Raw genomic sequence first — 12,747 nt, 5'->3', positions numbered from 1 at the left:
GAACACAAACTTTGTAGTTACAATATCTGGGTTCAGGGGCAGCTAGGTGGTGCAGTGGACAAAGCACCAGCTTTGGATTCAGGAGGACCTGAGTTCAAATCCAGCTTCAGACACTTGACACTAGCTGTGTGACCCTGGGCAAGTCACTTAACCCTCATCTTCCCCCCCCCCCATGTCTGGGTTCAAATCCTGCCCCTGACAGTGACTGGATGATCTTGGGCAAGTCATTTAAGCTCCCAGGGCCTCAGTTTCCTCATCTGTAACATGGGGGAGGTAGACCAGATGGCTCCTGAGGGCCCTTTTACCCCCATATCTATGATACTCTGATCTGTGTTAGAGGAAGTGGGTTGAGCTATGTTTTATAACAACAGCTTGCAATGGTATGTCCTTTGGAGAAAAGGAAAAGGAGACAGGTAGAAGTTATCAGCTTTATCTTCCATATACTAGCTTTGGAGATAGTTTTCTTTGTGTCCGGGACCTGCAGTGATGTAACCAGGGACAGAAATTTATGGATTAAAATGTTTAAAAGAAATGGGAATTAATGGGCATGTTTTTGCTATGCCAAAGTAACAAGCAGTGTGATTCATTGTTTATTTCTCCTTTTAGTCTTATTAAGCCAGTGATGTATGTTCCTTGCTATATGCACAATAGCGGGTCCCAGAACCCCTCACTTAGTGTCTGTCTGGAGCCTTTGCTGGGAGTATTCCTGCCTGTCTACTTAATAATATGATGTGATAAAATGTACATAACGTAACACAATATAATATAAAATGTCTCATAACACAGGATATAATCACATATAAACATAATCTAATATAACATGTGTCATCAAGCGTTCATAATTTCCAAGCTACTTGGAATGAAAAGCTTTCAAATATAGAGGCCTGGAAGAGGAAATTAAAATCATGGTGGAACAGGATGAGGTCCGTATCATCCCATCATCCTGTTAGCTGCTCTAGTCATCCTGAAGGTGCTCTCAATGAGCCTCTAGAAGATAAGCAAGCGTACGTTCTAATCATTATTTTTAATCAGTTACGAAAAGCAGCTGCTTCGTCCATCTATTTGGTAGTTTTGAGGAGCATTAAATATAGAGGAACAGTGGCAGAATAAAGGTTTGTCTTAGCATTGGTTTGGAACTCCATGGGGAAAATATAAAAAGAAGAATGAGATGAGTAATAATAATAACAATAATGATGATAGAATAAAAATATGAGAGGAATGAGATAATAGCAACAATAACTGACCTTTAGATAGAGGTTACATACATTATCACACAAACCTCCACAAAACTGCCCTCTGAAGGAGGCAGTGAAACTATTATTGTTCTGACTTTGAAGATGACTAAAGATTCAAAGTTTAGAGATTTTGTTTAGTCCAGTTTTGCAGCTAATGCATGAGACTGCAAATCCAGTACTTTTTCCTCCCTAGCCATCTCCTATAGTCTGATAGATGTGTTGAGTAGCAATCCTCTTGGCTTCCCCTATTCTTCCCCAGTCAGTGAGGTAGCATTTATTAAGAGCCTAGTATGTACTAGGCACTGGGGATAACCAGAAAGGGGGCAGGGGAGAACAGTCTCTGGAAGCTCAGTGTGAGCTCCCAGTCTCATGATGTAGTGGAGGGAATGTTGGACTCAGATGACCTGGAATTAGAATTCCACCTCTAATATTTACAAGTTATGTGACTGTGGGCAAGAAGTGAGTAGGTCAGTAAGGCCAGAACTCAGAGTCTGTACAGAGAGGAGTAATGTGTTAAGAAGATTGGAAAGGTGGGGCAGCTAGGTGGCTCAGAGGATAGAACACCGGCCCTGGATTCAGGAGGGACCTGATTTCAAATATGGCCTCCAACACTTGATACTTATTAGCTGTGTGACCTTGGGCAAGTCACTTAACCCCAACTGCCTCACCAAAAAAAAAAGAAAAAGGAAAAAAAAAAGACTGGAAAGGTAGGAAGGGGCAGAGATGTGAAGAGCTTTTATGACCCACCAAGAGCCGATGCATGTTTCCAGAGGTAACAGAGAGCTAGCATAGTTTATTGAGTGGGGGGTGCTGGGTCAGCGGGAACTAACAAGATTAGACCTATGCTTTTTGCAGAATGTCTTCGGAAGCTGTGTAATGAATGTGTAGAGGGGAGAGGGTCTAAAGGCAGAGACCAAATAGGAGGCTGTTGTAATAGTCTAGATGAGAGGGTGACAAGGGTCTAGGGTGGTCAGTTTGTATGAGTGGAGAGGAGATAAATTGAGGAGATGTTGTGGATCGGATTTAGTTGATTGTATAAGTAAGGTGAAGACAGCAAGGTGACACAGTGAATGGAATGCCAGGCCTGGAGTCAGGAAGACCCAAGATCAAATCTGATCTCAGATAATACTTACACTCTGTGACTCTGGGCAAGTCACTTATCCCTGTTTGCCCCAGTTTCCTCGCCTATAAAATGAGCTGGAGAAGGAAATTTCAAACTAGTACCTCTACCAACCCCCAAAAGACCCCAAAAAGGGTCACAAAGAGGTAGATACAACTGAAATGACTAAGTATCTACATGGGGTTTGTGAGAAAATATTTCTAAAGCACTTGGTACAGTACAATGCCTGACATATTCTAGGCACTATATAAATACGGATTCTTGGCTCTGAAGTGATCAGGAGGTCCAGAAGAGGTTTGAGTTCCGGAAGACAACTAGGTTCTGTTTTGCACGTGTTGAGTCAATGGTGATTTTCAAGAGAGACTAGGGCTAGATAAATAGATCTGGGAGTCATCTTCAAACAGGTGGTGATTGAATCCATGGGAGATGATGAAAGAGTTCCTGAGCGTTAATGTCTGTTTCTGAGGCTCCTTTCTGGCTCTGAGTCTGATTCTTTAATGTTGTATAAAGTGGTCTCTGGCTTTGTGTGTGTGTGTGTGGGGGGCACACATTTCCCCTGAACTTAGGCACATTCATGAGTTTCTATGGCCAAAAACGTCTGGTAAAACAGCCTTGTCCAGAGTCTTTGTGGGAGAAGGAGCCTGGACAAGACTCTTGAAAGATGATGAGAAGGTCCCCTTGAAAGGCCTACACATTACCATTAGGTAGTATCCCTATCAAAGGAGATCCATTGTGTTGTTTTTTTTTTTTTTTTTTTGGTGAGGCAATTGGGGTTAAGTGACTTGCCCAGGGTCACACAGCTAGTAAGTGTTAAGTGTCTGAGGCCGGATTTGAACTCAGGTACTCCTGACTTCCAGGGCCAGTGCTCTATCCTCTGCGCCACCTAGCCGCCCCGAGATCCATTGTTTTTGCTGTTCATTAGTTCAGTTATGTCTGACTCTGTGACCCTCATGGACCATATTGCTTATGGGATTTTCTTAGCAAAAATACTGGAGTGGTTTGCCATTTCCTTCTCCGGTAGATTACAATAAACAGATTTAAGTGATTCGCCCAGGGTTATATAGCTAATATATAAGGCCAGTTTTGGGGCCAGTTTTGAACTCAGGCCCTGTTAGTTCTCTATTTACTGAGCCACCTAGCTGCCTCTTCGAGTATTATGCCATCAAAGTATTATGCAGATTTATCTCAGATCTTATGGAGGGCAACGTGTGAAGGATATTCCTGCCCCTTAGGTGGGAGTAGTCTGGAGCCAGAAATTTATATATGGACAGCAGCATTCTAGAAAGAATTCTTTTTGTTTGTTTGTTTTGTTTTTGGTGAGGCAGTTGGGGTTAAGTGACTTCCCCAGGGTCACACAGCTAGTAAGTGTCAAGTGTCTGAGGCCAAATTTTGAACAACACGTGGAGTCAGGTCCTCCTGACTCCAGGGCTTTATCCACTGTGCCACCTAGCTGCCCCTCCAGAAGGAATTCTGATGTCACCCATCCCCAGTTACTTTTAAAGCCATAATCCTTCCCCAAATAATTTATATGAAGAAGTGACAGTTTTATGTGAAAAGGTTGATAAAATACCATTTTCAGTTCCTTTGCCAATCTCTTGATTGACTCCTTACCAAGCACCCTCAATTTTTACCTTTTCTCTGCTTGTGTCACGATGTTTTTTGATGTGACTGGAGTTAGCCTGCCTGGGTTAGCATGCCCTGGGTTAGCCTGTCCTGAAAGTACAATGAGGAATAATGATTGATTATTCGGATGCCTGTGGTATCTGAGGTGTGGTACAAAACATTAAAAATGCCATGACCCTGCCTTCAGGCTGTTTCTAGCCAGAGGCTTTTCCCAGTAAAGCAAGTCTGTGCCTACATGTTGCTAGGCCTTCAGTGCAGAAATCATGTATTTTCCTGTAGATGTTAGCTGAGGTTTGTGCCAGGGACAGGTAGATTCCCATGGCACATAGTTTGTTTAGGTTAAGCTTTATATTCACTTAGCAAACAACAGTTCAGTTTATTCAGGATGCATTAACTGTCTGTTCTCTTCTCCTGTCCCCCAGGTAGAAAGAAAAGAAAAAAAACCACTCATGCATGTCCCTAACTTTACAAAACTGATTTGAGGATTCACTTCAGCAGACACTTCATAAATGCCTTTTCCTTGAGCCTTTAGGTGACTGGGAGGTTGGTTGGGGGAAGGGGTTGAGCTCCAGAGCATCCTACAGTCTGAGAGGCTTCGGGTATAAGTCCCAGTGACAGGCTCTGTGTTTATGTTCTGAGAACCAGCCCAGATAAATTCTTAGAGTTTCGTTACTGGAAGCTTGGCTACCAAATGATTTTTATTTTTTTAATTTGTTCTTTTTGGCCCAGGCAGAAGACCTCTGGCCCTGAGGCCAGAGAGCTTGTGGCCTTTGGTTGGTAGTTGGGAGTCCATACTTAAGGCTGCTGAGATTATTTGTTTGTTTGTTTTTTTTGTTTTTTTTTTAGTGAGGCAGTTGGGGTTAAGTGACTTGCCCAGGGTCACACAGCTAGTAAGTGTTAAGTGTCTGAGGCCGGATTTGAACTCAGGTACTCCTGAATCCAGGGCCGGTGCTCTATCCACTGCACCACCTAGCTGCCCCCTGCTGAGATTATTTGTAAGACTCTGTAGAACATTGGTGATAGTTTAAAGAAGGCATGCTTTCTTTGTTTTCTCTTCATGGAGTTTGGGCTAGCTATGGAAAAACAGCACCTTGTGGTGGTTGCAAGTTAGCTTATCTTCCCATAAGAAGCTTACCCTTTACTTGGGGGTCAGGGGTGGTTGCCCATAAGAAGCTTATATTTTACTTAGGGGGAGGGGTCATTGATATGAGATTGGGAAGTCCACACATGGCACTTGTGAGAATTTGAGCCACCAGGGTTAGGGGCAAAGTTGCTCTGAGTTAGAAAGGGAAGGTGATGGAGGAGGAGGTACGTTAATGTTTCTGTGTTGTGTGGGGGGATGGGGTGTGTACTGTACCTCTTTTTTTTTTTTTTTTTTAACTGTACCTCTTTTAATGATGGGAATCCTTGCTATCCTTATCCCAACCTGGATAGAATTAGAGATTGAAGAGACCTCAGAGGTCATCTCCACCCCCCTCCCATCTTACTGATAAGGAAACCTACACCTCCCTTTCTCCTCAGCTTGCCCAAGGTGACACTGCTTATAGCAGAACCAGGACTTTGAATTCATATCTCAAAATCATAGAATGTTAAAGGCAGAAAGAATTCTTGAGATTTCTTGGTCCAACACATTAATTTTACAGAAGAAAGGCCAAGGCAGTTGATTTAAGGTCATCAGTTAAGGTTAGTGAGCAGAATCTCTCAAACCCGTGTCTTTGGACCCATGCTCTTCCCATCACACTACATTGGCCTCACTTCACCCTATTATATGTGTAACAGCCCCTAAGAGAAATTTGGTGGGCAATAAGAGAGTTCTCTCTTCCGGTAATTTATCAGGCTGCTTCAGTTTGGCCTTGTTTTCCTGAGCAGGAAGCATTTGTCCCCAGTTTTCCTCTAGAGTGGGGCTTCTTAACTTTTCTGGTGAAGCCTATGAACCGCTTCTCAGAATAATATTTTAAAATTAATACAACAAAATGCATAGGATGACAAAAGAATTATGTTGAAATATGATTATCAAACGTTGTCGTGGTGGTGGTGGTTTTAAAAATTCATGGACTCCAGGTTAGGAATTCCTGATCTAAGGTGAAGAGAATCACTTATTCCCCTTTCCCATTTTCTCCTTGTCCTGCATGTCTTTCCTACTTTAACTTAGAGGGAGTTTTGTCCTCCCACGTGGACATTTGTATGGCCTTATTCTAAGAGTTCATGTTGAGAGTCACGGGAAAGCTTGATTCTTTTTCTGGGTGAGTAAACTCTCAAGGCACTGGGGAGTTCATTAAGTGTTTCCTTTGCACAATGTGGGCACTTGGTAAATATGAAATGATTAAAAAACAACCCTCACCCCACCCCCAGACAACAGCAGCCGTCCCTCTCTGTGTGTTGTCACACTTGGCTTGAAGCGAACACTGGAATGCCACCCTTTCCCACGGGGCTCTGATGGCTTAACTTCCGAAAGCCTGGAGCCGATACTGCAGTACTGTCCCATGGCTTTGCAGCAAAACGTTGTTTTGGAATGTTGAGCTAATTCTTGTTATTATTGCACACCTATTTATTCTCCTCCACTGCACGAGTAGTATTGGAGAGGTTTTATGGAGTAATTGAAAGAAAACCGGATTGGGGGCAGGGGGGCAGGCATGGGGACTTTGAGTCAGAAGACTTAGGGTTTGTTCTAGGATCCCGACTCCAGTTACTTATTAGCTGAGAGATTAAACTCCTTGAGGATAGGGGCCCTGTCTTAAGTAAATTTTGCATCTTTCTCAATGCTTAACTTTCCTGCACATAGTAGGTACTTTAATATGTGTTTAAAAAATGGAATTGCTTAACCTCCCCTCACACAAAAAATGTCCATCCTGCTGCCTCATGGGGTTTTGGGAGGAATTGGATGAAATAGCAACAATGATTATTAATAAGGGCCTATCATGTGGGTACTCCCTTTTCTCTCTTTTCAAAAGATGTATTTAATGGTCATAAATTCAGAGCTGGAAGGAACCCCCTCCTTTTACAGATGGGGAAATGGAGGTACAGAAAGTCTTAAGTGACTCACCCAGAGTTTTACAGCTAATTATTTGTCAGAGATCGTATTTTCCTGACTAAAAGGCCAGTGCCCACCACTACCTCTTCCATCATTATGCATTTTTATTCATTCACAGTTAAGCACCCACTGTGGGTGCGCTAAACTTTGTTCCTTCTGGATCTCTGAGAGGTGCCTGCCTTCCCAGCAGGATCTGGTACTATACCAACTCATCTCTATAATAATAAATTCATTAGAGCTACAAAATAAAATGCTACTTGAGGTCTGAGGGGGAGATCAAAGAGGGTTTCCTGTATGTCTCTAAAGCCCTACATAAATGTAAGTTGTTATTAATGGTTTCATTGGAGATGTTTGGAGGAGGGGTTGAGGTAAAGGATGGAAATAACAGATTAGGCTCTCACAGGATCCTTTACTGGAATTTTAAAATGCCTTCTTATCATCTAAGGACCATGTGGGTAACTGGAAAGGGCCCAGCTGTTCAGCCTTCTCTGACTTGGTTTGTTTTCAGCATCAAACAGCCTCTTCTTTCTCCTCTCCCCCCCCCCATTATCTTTCCCCTCCCACCCCCATCCCTTCTCACTCTCCACCTAGCTTCCTACCATCTCTCTTCTCTCTCTCCCCCCCCCCTCCCCAGGTAGCCTTCCTCTAAGTTTTTCAGGAGTTTCCTGTAGGTTATAGAAGACTTTTATTCACTGAAGTGTGTGTTTTGGGGCTGGGGGTGGGGAGAAGCCTGAAGTGAAACCTGTTTCCCTGAAAAGTCAGAAGTGCATTCCAAAACCATTACCATGACCTTCCCGGAAGCCCTGCTAATCCTGGATTTAAAGAGGAATTGTAACAAAGACTGTGATTATATCATGTGTGGTGCTTTAGTTGAAAAGTCAGGTACAGTCTCATCATATGTTAGGAAGTTTTATCTTGATTATAGGGATGTGAACAAACTCATTCCCAGTAAGACTCCTTCCCACCCACTGAGACAGTTGGGAGCTCCAGGCTGCTTCTGACTGAGTTTATAAAAAGGTCTAATTTACAAGTCTCCTGCCCCCACCCCCAGCATAATGCAGCCCACTTTACCTGAAATGTGATTGAACTTGGGCACTTGATATCGTTCTAGGATAGAGAGGACTCAAGGGGTCCCTTGTGTTTAAGTATTTGAAAGACTTGCCTTGTGGAAAAAGGTATTAGATTTGTTCTATTTGGCCCAGGAGAGCAGAACCGGCAGTGATGGAAGGAAAATGCAAAAAAGCAGACTGAAGCTTGATGGAAGAAGACATTTCCTAGCATCCAGAGCTGTCTAAAAGTGAAATGGGCTGCCTGCAGTGGTCGAAGCATAATACAGTGGAAAGTGTAGTGGCTTTGGGGGTCAGAGGCCCAGAGTTCAAATCCCACTGCTGAAGCTTATTACTACCTGTGACCATATGTATGCATGTACATCGCTTTACTGTCCTAGACTTGCATGGTCTCACGTGTAGAATGAGGGGCTTGGATTAGATATCCTGGGAGTTCCCTTCCATTCTTAGATCTCAAACTCTTTGTATGTTCTCCCTCATTGGAGGTCTTCAGAGGCTGAATGACCCCTGTTTGGTGTGTCATATTGGCAGTTATGTGGTGCTAGACATGGCCTGTCCTCAGCATTTCATTCCTCCAAATGGATCTTACCATATCCTGCCTGGGATAGGGGAAAGAAGAGTAGACTTGGAGTCAGAATTGGGAAACTTCAAGCAAGTTCAGGTCCCTTCTCTGTCACTCACTATCATGTATCTTGTATATTCCTTTCCAGGAAAGCACTTGGTATGAACTTCTTCCATATTTCAAGTGTATCACCTGTAGATTCCCTTTACTAATGCAGATTGTCTGCCACACAGATTAGCATTTAATTTTATGCCTTTCTGTATTCTTTGCTAATTTTATGAAATTCCTTAGGGCCACCAATTAGATTACGAATCCTTTGAGGGCAGGTATCCTCTACCTCCATGTCATTTAGGAAATAGTTTTTATTTCAAGGGGCTTTTTTTTTTTTAATTTTTAGGAGAAAAGGGAAAGCGTTTTGAAATTCAACAACAAAAAAGAAAACAAAGCTCTTGTGTGGAAGCATATAATCATTTTACAATTTTATCTTTCTCTTGAAAGGTCTGTAGGTTATGGAGAGAATGACCAGTGTCTTATTCATTTCTGTAGCTCACTTCCACTATTTCATAGTAACTCAAACAGGTATTTATTGACACCTACTATGTACTGTGAATATAGTACACAGGATATATATCTATATCTCAGACTTGCTATATACAGGAATAGGCTATATAGGATAGACTATGTAGGAATATATGGTAATATCCTGCTGATAGGAATCAGCAAACTTGAATAACTCTCTTAACCTTTGCACTTCAAGTTTCCTCTACTGTGAAATGAGGACAATGCTATTTGGATTACCTACAAGCAAGTATTGGGAGCTATCTGTTGAATGGTTGTGTTTGTAAATAAATTTGATTACAGATACATACCCATGGATCACTTTTCCTTAGGTAATTGTTTGGTAGGTCATTAATTACTAGGCAGTCTACTTCCCTTTGTTAATGGGAGGGTGTGTCCTTAATTACCTTCATTGGTTAAACACTAGGGGAAAGTAAATACATGTATGACATTTCTATCCATATGGACCAGTTATGTAGCCAGAGCAAGATGTAACTGATGTATGGTCCTTGTTTTGGATCAAAACCCATGAAAAGTCAAGAGATACAGAAAACTAAATGAGACAGGATTTGAATTCAGGACTTCCTGATTCCAAGTCCAAAGAGGGCTCTATGCATGAATTTTGGTGACCTGAGCCTGGTGGTCCGATTGCAGATAAAATAATCTTTCTACTGTAACTTACTGAGGGTCTTTCCTCACCCCCACCCTGTTTAATCTTTTTTTTTTTTTTTAGACTAGGTAAAAGAGGCCTTTCTTTGCCTCCTCTCTTACCTAACTTTAATCACTGAATGGGCATTGCTTCAGACAGACTGAGACCTGTGAAAGGCCTTAGCTCAAACAGCCACGGTCTCCCACTGCATCTGAGGCCATCTCCACTTGTCCTGATGTATATCCTGCCAGTGGACCCAGGTGGCTCTGGAGGAAAGAGTGAGGCTGGTGACCTTTCACAGTCCTCTCTCACTTCAGTCCAATTCATTGCAGGTCGTGACATCATACTGATGTCATGGTCCTCTTTGAGAATGAAGGACAAACAATAAATAACAGCAGCATCACAATGAGTTTACCAGTCCTTTGAATGCTTCCAAACAAGACTACAGTACCACTTGCTGGGGATGCTGATGGGAAGGATTTTGTGTTTCAGGTAGGGGTTTGTATGGATGACCTCATAAGGATCCCTGCAAACTCTAAAGATAATGAAGGCCAAGGCTAGTTGGTGGCATCGAGAATAGAAAGGAGGGGAGTCATGCTTCATCTAGTATTTTCTCTCTCTGTTGATTATTTCCTATTTATCCTGTATATAGCTTATTTGCATGTAATTGTTTGCTTGTGATCTCTCCCATTAATTTGTAAGCACCTTGAAGACAGGGATTGTTTTTTGCTTCTCTTTTGTATCCTCAGTGCTCAGCACCTGCCTGGCACATAGTAGGCACTAGATAAATGCTTGTTGACTGATTTTAAGCTGTGGGGAGTTTTTGGACTTCATTGAAGTCTGAAGTTTTATTGCCTCTTTCCACATCATCAGAGGCCCTGGGTCCTCTCCCAATATCCTCTTGACATGGAAGAAATCTTATTGCACCAAAATAAAAGACACTCAGGAAATTTGGAAGCCCACACACCTTTCAGACTGGGATCCTAATAGCTGGAACAACTCCATCACTACCTGACCAAATTCTCTATCATCTCATTCCATTTAGTCTTGTTGCTTCCTGGCAAGCTTTCCCAAGGTGTTCTAATGGGCATCTGCTGACTGTTACTAGTACTAAAATAAACAAATGTGGTCAATTGTTCCAAATGAGAGAGAGCAGAAAGAGGGGGGGAGACTTTATTCAGTAATATTTTCCATGCTTAGTACTTTGTAAAAACTTAGAGCCAGCCCTCCAGGAGTACATTTTTGTATTGTGGATCCATCGGCGGCTTCTACAGAGGCAATCTGGTGTAGAAGTAATAACAACAACAACAACTTAAATTTATTAATTAATAAATGTTTGCAAAACACTTTACCCATTTGAGCTGAACAGCAACCCTTTGAGGGTTATTTGATCCATTACTGTTATTCCCACTGTGGCTGTGTAGACTCGCTGGTTGTTCTCCAGGCCTGGGATACTCTTCTCTCATCTCCGACTCTTGGCTTTCTTGGCACATAGTAGGAGCTTTATAAATGGTTATTGACTGATTGACTGAAACCTACCTTCTCGAAATGGACCCAGTCCAAGGTCCTGTTTATTTAATGACATTTTAACCCCCTTGGTGTGACTTCCTTCCTCTTCTTACTTCTCCCTTTGTCCAAGCTGATCTTACCGCACCCCTGACTATACCTGCTTTCCCAAAAGAAGCAATTTGATTATTCTCTCTGACTCCAGCCTATTCTCTCTCCAATCCATCTCTCCCCACCCCACCCCCACCCCACCCCACCCCCCCAGGCATTCTTTTTTTTCTTTTTCTTTTATTTTTAGTGAGGCAATTGGGGTTAAGTGACTTGCCCAGGGTCACACAACTAGTAAGTGTTAAGTGTCTGAGGCCTGATTTGAACTCAGGTACTCCTGACTCCAGGGCTGGTGCTCTATCCACTGTGCCACCTAGCTACCCACCCACACCCACAGAGTATTCTTAAAGCATACTCCCTTGCCTTGTTATCTTCAGTGCCAGGCACATAGTAGGCACTTAATAAATGAGAAGCTTCAGCTGTTCCCTGTTGCTCCTTGGATAAAATACTAACTTTTCTATTTGGCATTTAAAGCCCTTCAAAATCTTACACCAGTTTATGTTTTCGGAATAATTTTCCATTATTCTCCATCATTTGCACTTTCCTTTCCAGTCAAATTGACTTTCTTGCTGCCCTTGTCTTTGCACAGACTCTCCCTAATAATCCATTCTATACTCTTTGCCTCTTGGAATCCCTACCCCATTCAAGGCTCGGTTCAAGTGCCTTCTTCAAGAGACCTTTCCTCATAACCCTCAGATGTTAGCCCTCTCTTCCTCAGATTGCGACTTATTAATTTACTTAGCATTTCCTCCCCCTATAGAATATAAACTCCTCAAGGGCAAGGCCTTGTAGTTTTTGTCTTTGCCAGTGCTTGGCATACAATAGGTGTGTTGAATGCTTGTTGAATGAATAAATGGATGATTGAATAGACTTTCTGCAAAGAATTATCCCCAAGTGTTACACCTCCTCCTTAAGTTTTATGGCTTTCATATTTTTTATTAAAATTCATTTCACATCTCCTTGAAGGTAGGGATTATTGCTAAATGGCTGGGGTCTTGTGGTCCTCATGGATATTGCTGAGTCCTCTTGGTAGCTAGTACAATGGAATTGAAGGACAAGAGACCAACTCCCAACTTTCCTTTCTCTAATCCACTGCCAGGTTAATTATATTACTCTCTCTTCATCTACTCCATAGTATAAGCAAATTGACTTTCTAGTTGCTGAACACGAATGAATTCAACAAGCATCTATTAATCCTTCACTAAAGTATAGCTGTTATATTAATGAAATCTGCAGGTGACACAAAGCTGGGAGGGATAGCCAACACTGGATGACAAATTTAAGTATC

At 42.3% G+C, this 12,747-nt stretch overlaps 1 long non-coding RNA gene across 1 annotated transcript in view; it reads left to right on the top strand.

The window, feature by feature from the left end:
- LOC122734426 overlaps positions 1–12,747 on the top strand; it is a 178,032-nt gene that overhangs the window by 68,678 nt on the left and 96,607 nt on the right. The gene's annotated exons all lie outside the window — the stretch shown is intronic.

This window comes from Dromiciops gliroides, chromosome 1 (assembly GCF_019393635.1).
Source record: "Dromiciops gliroides isolate mDroGli1 chromosome 1, mDroGli1.pri, whole genome shotgun sequence".
NCBI classification, from domain to species: Eukaryota; Metazoa; Chordata; class Mammalia; order Microbiotheria; family Microbiotheriidae; genus Dromiciops; species Dromiciops gliroides.
Note: the sequence above shows the minus strand (reverse complement) of the source record. Positions and strands in the feature narration are given on the sequence as shown.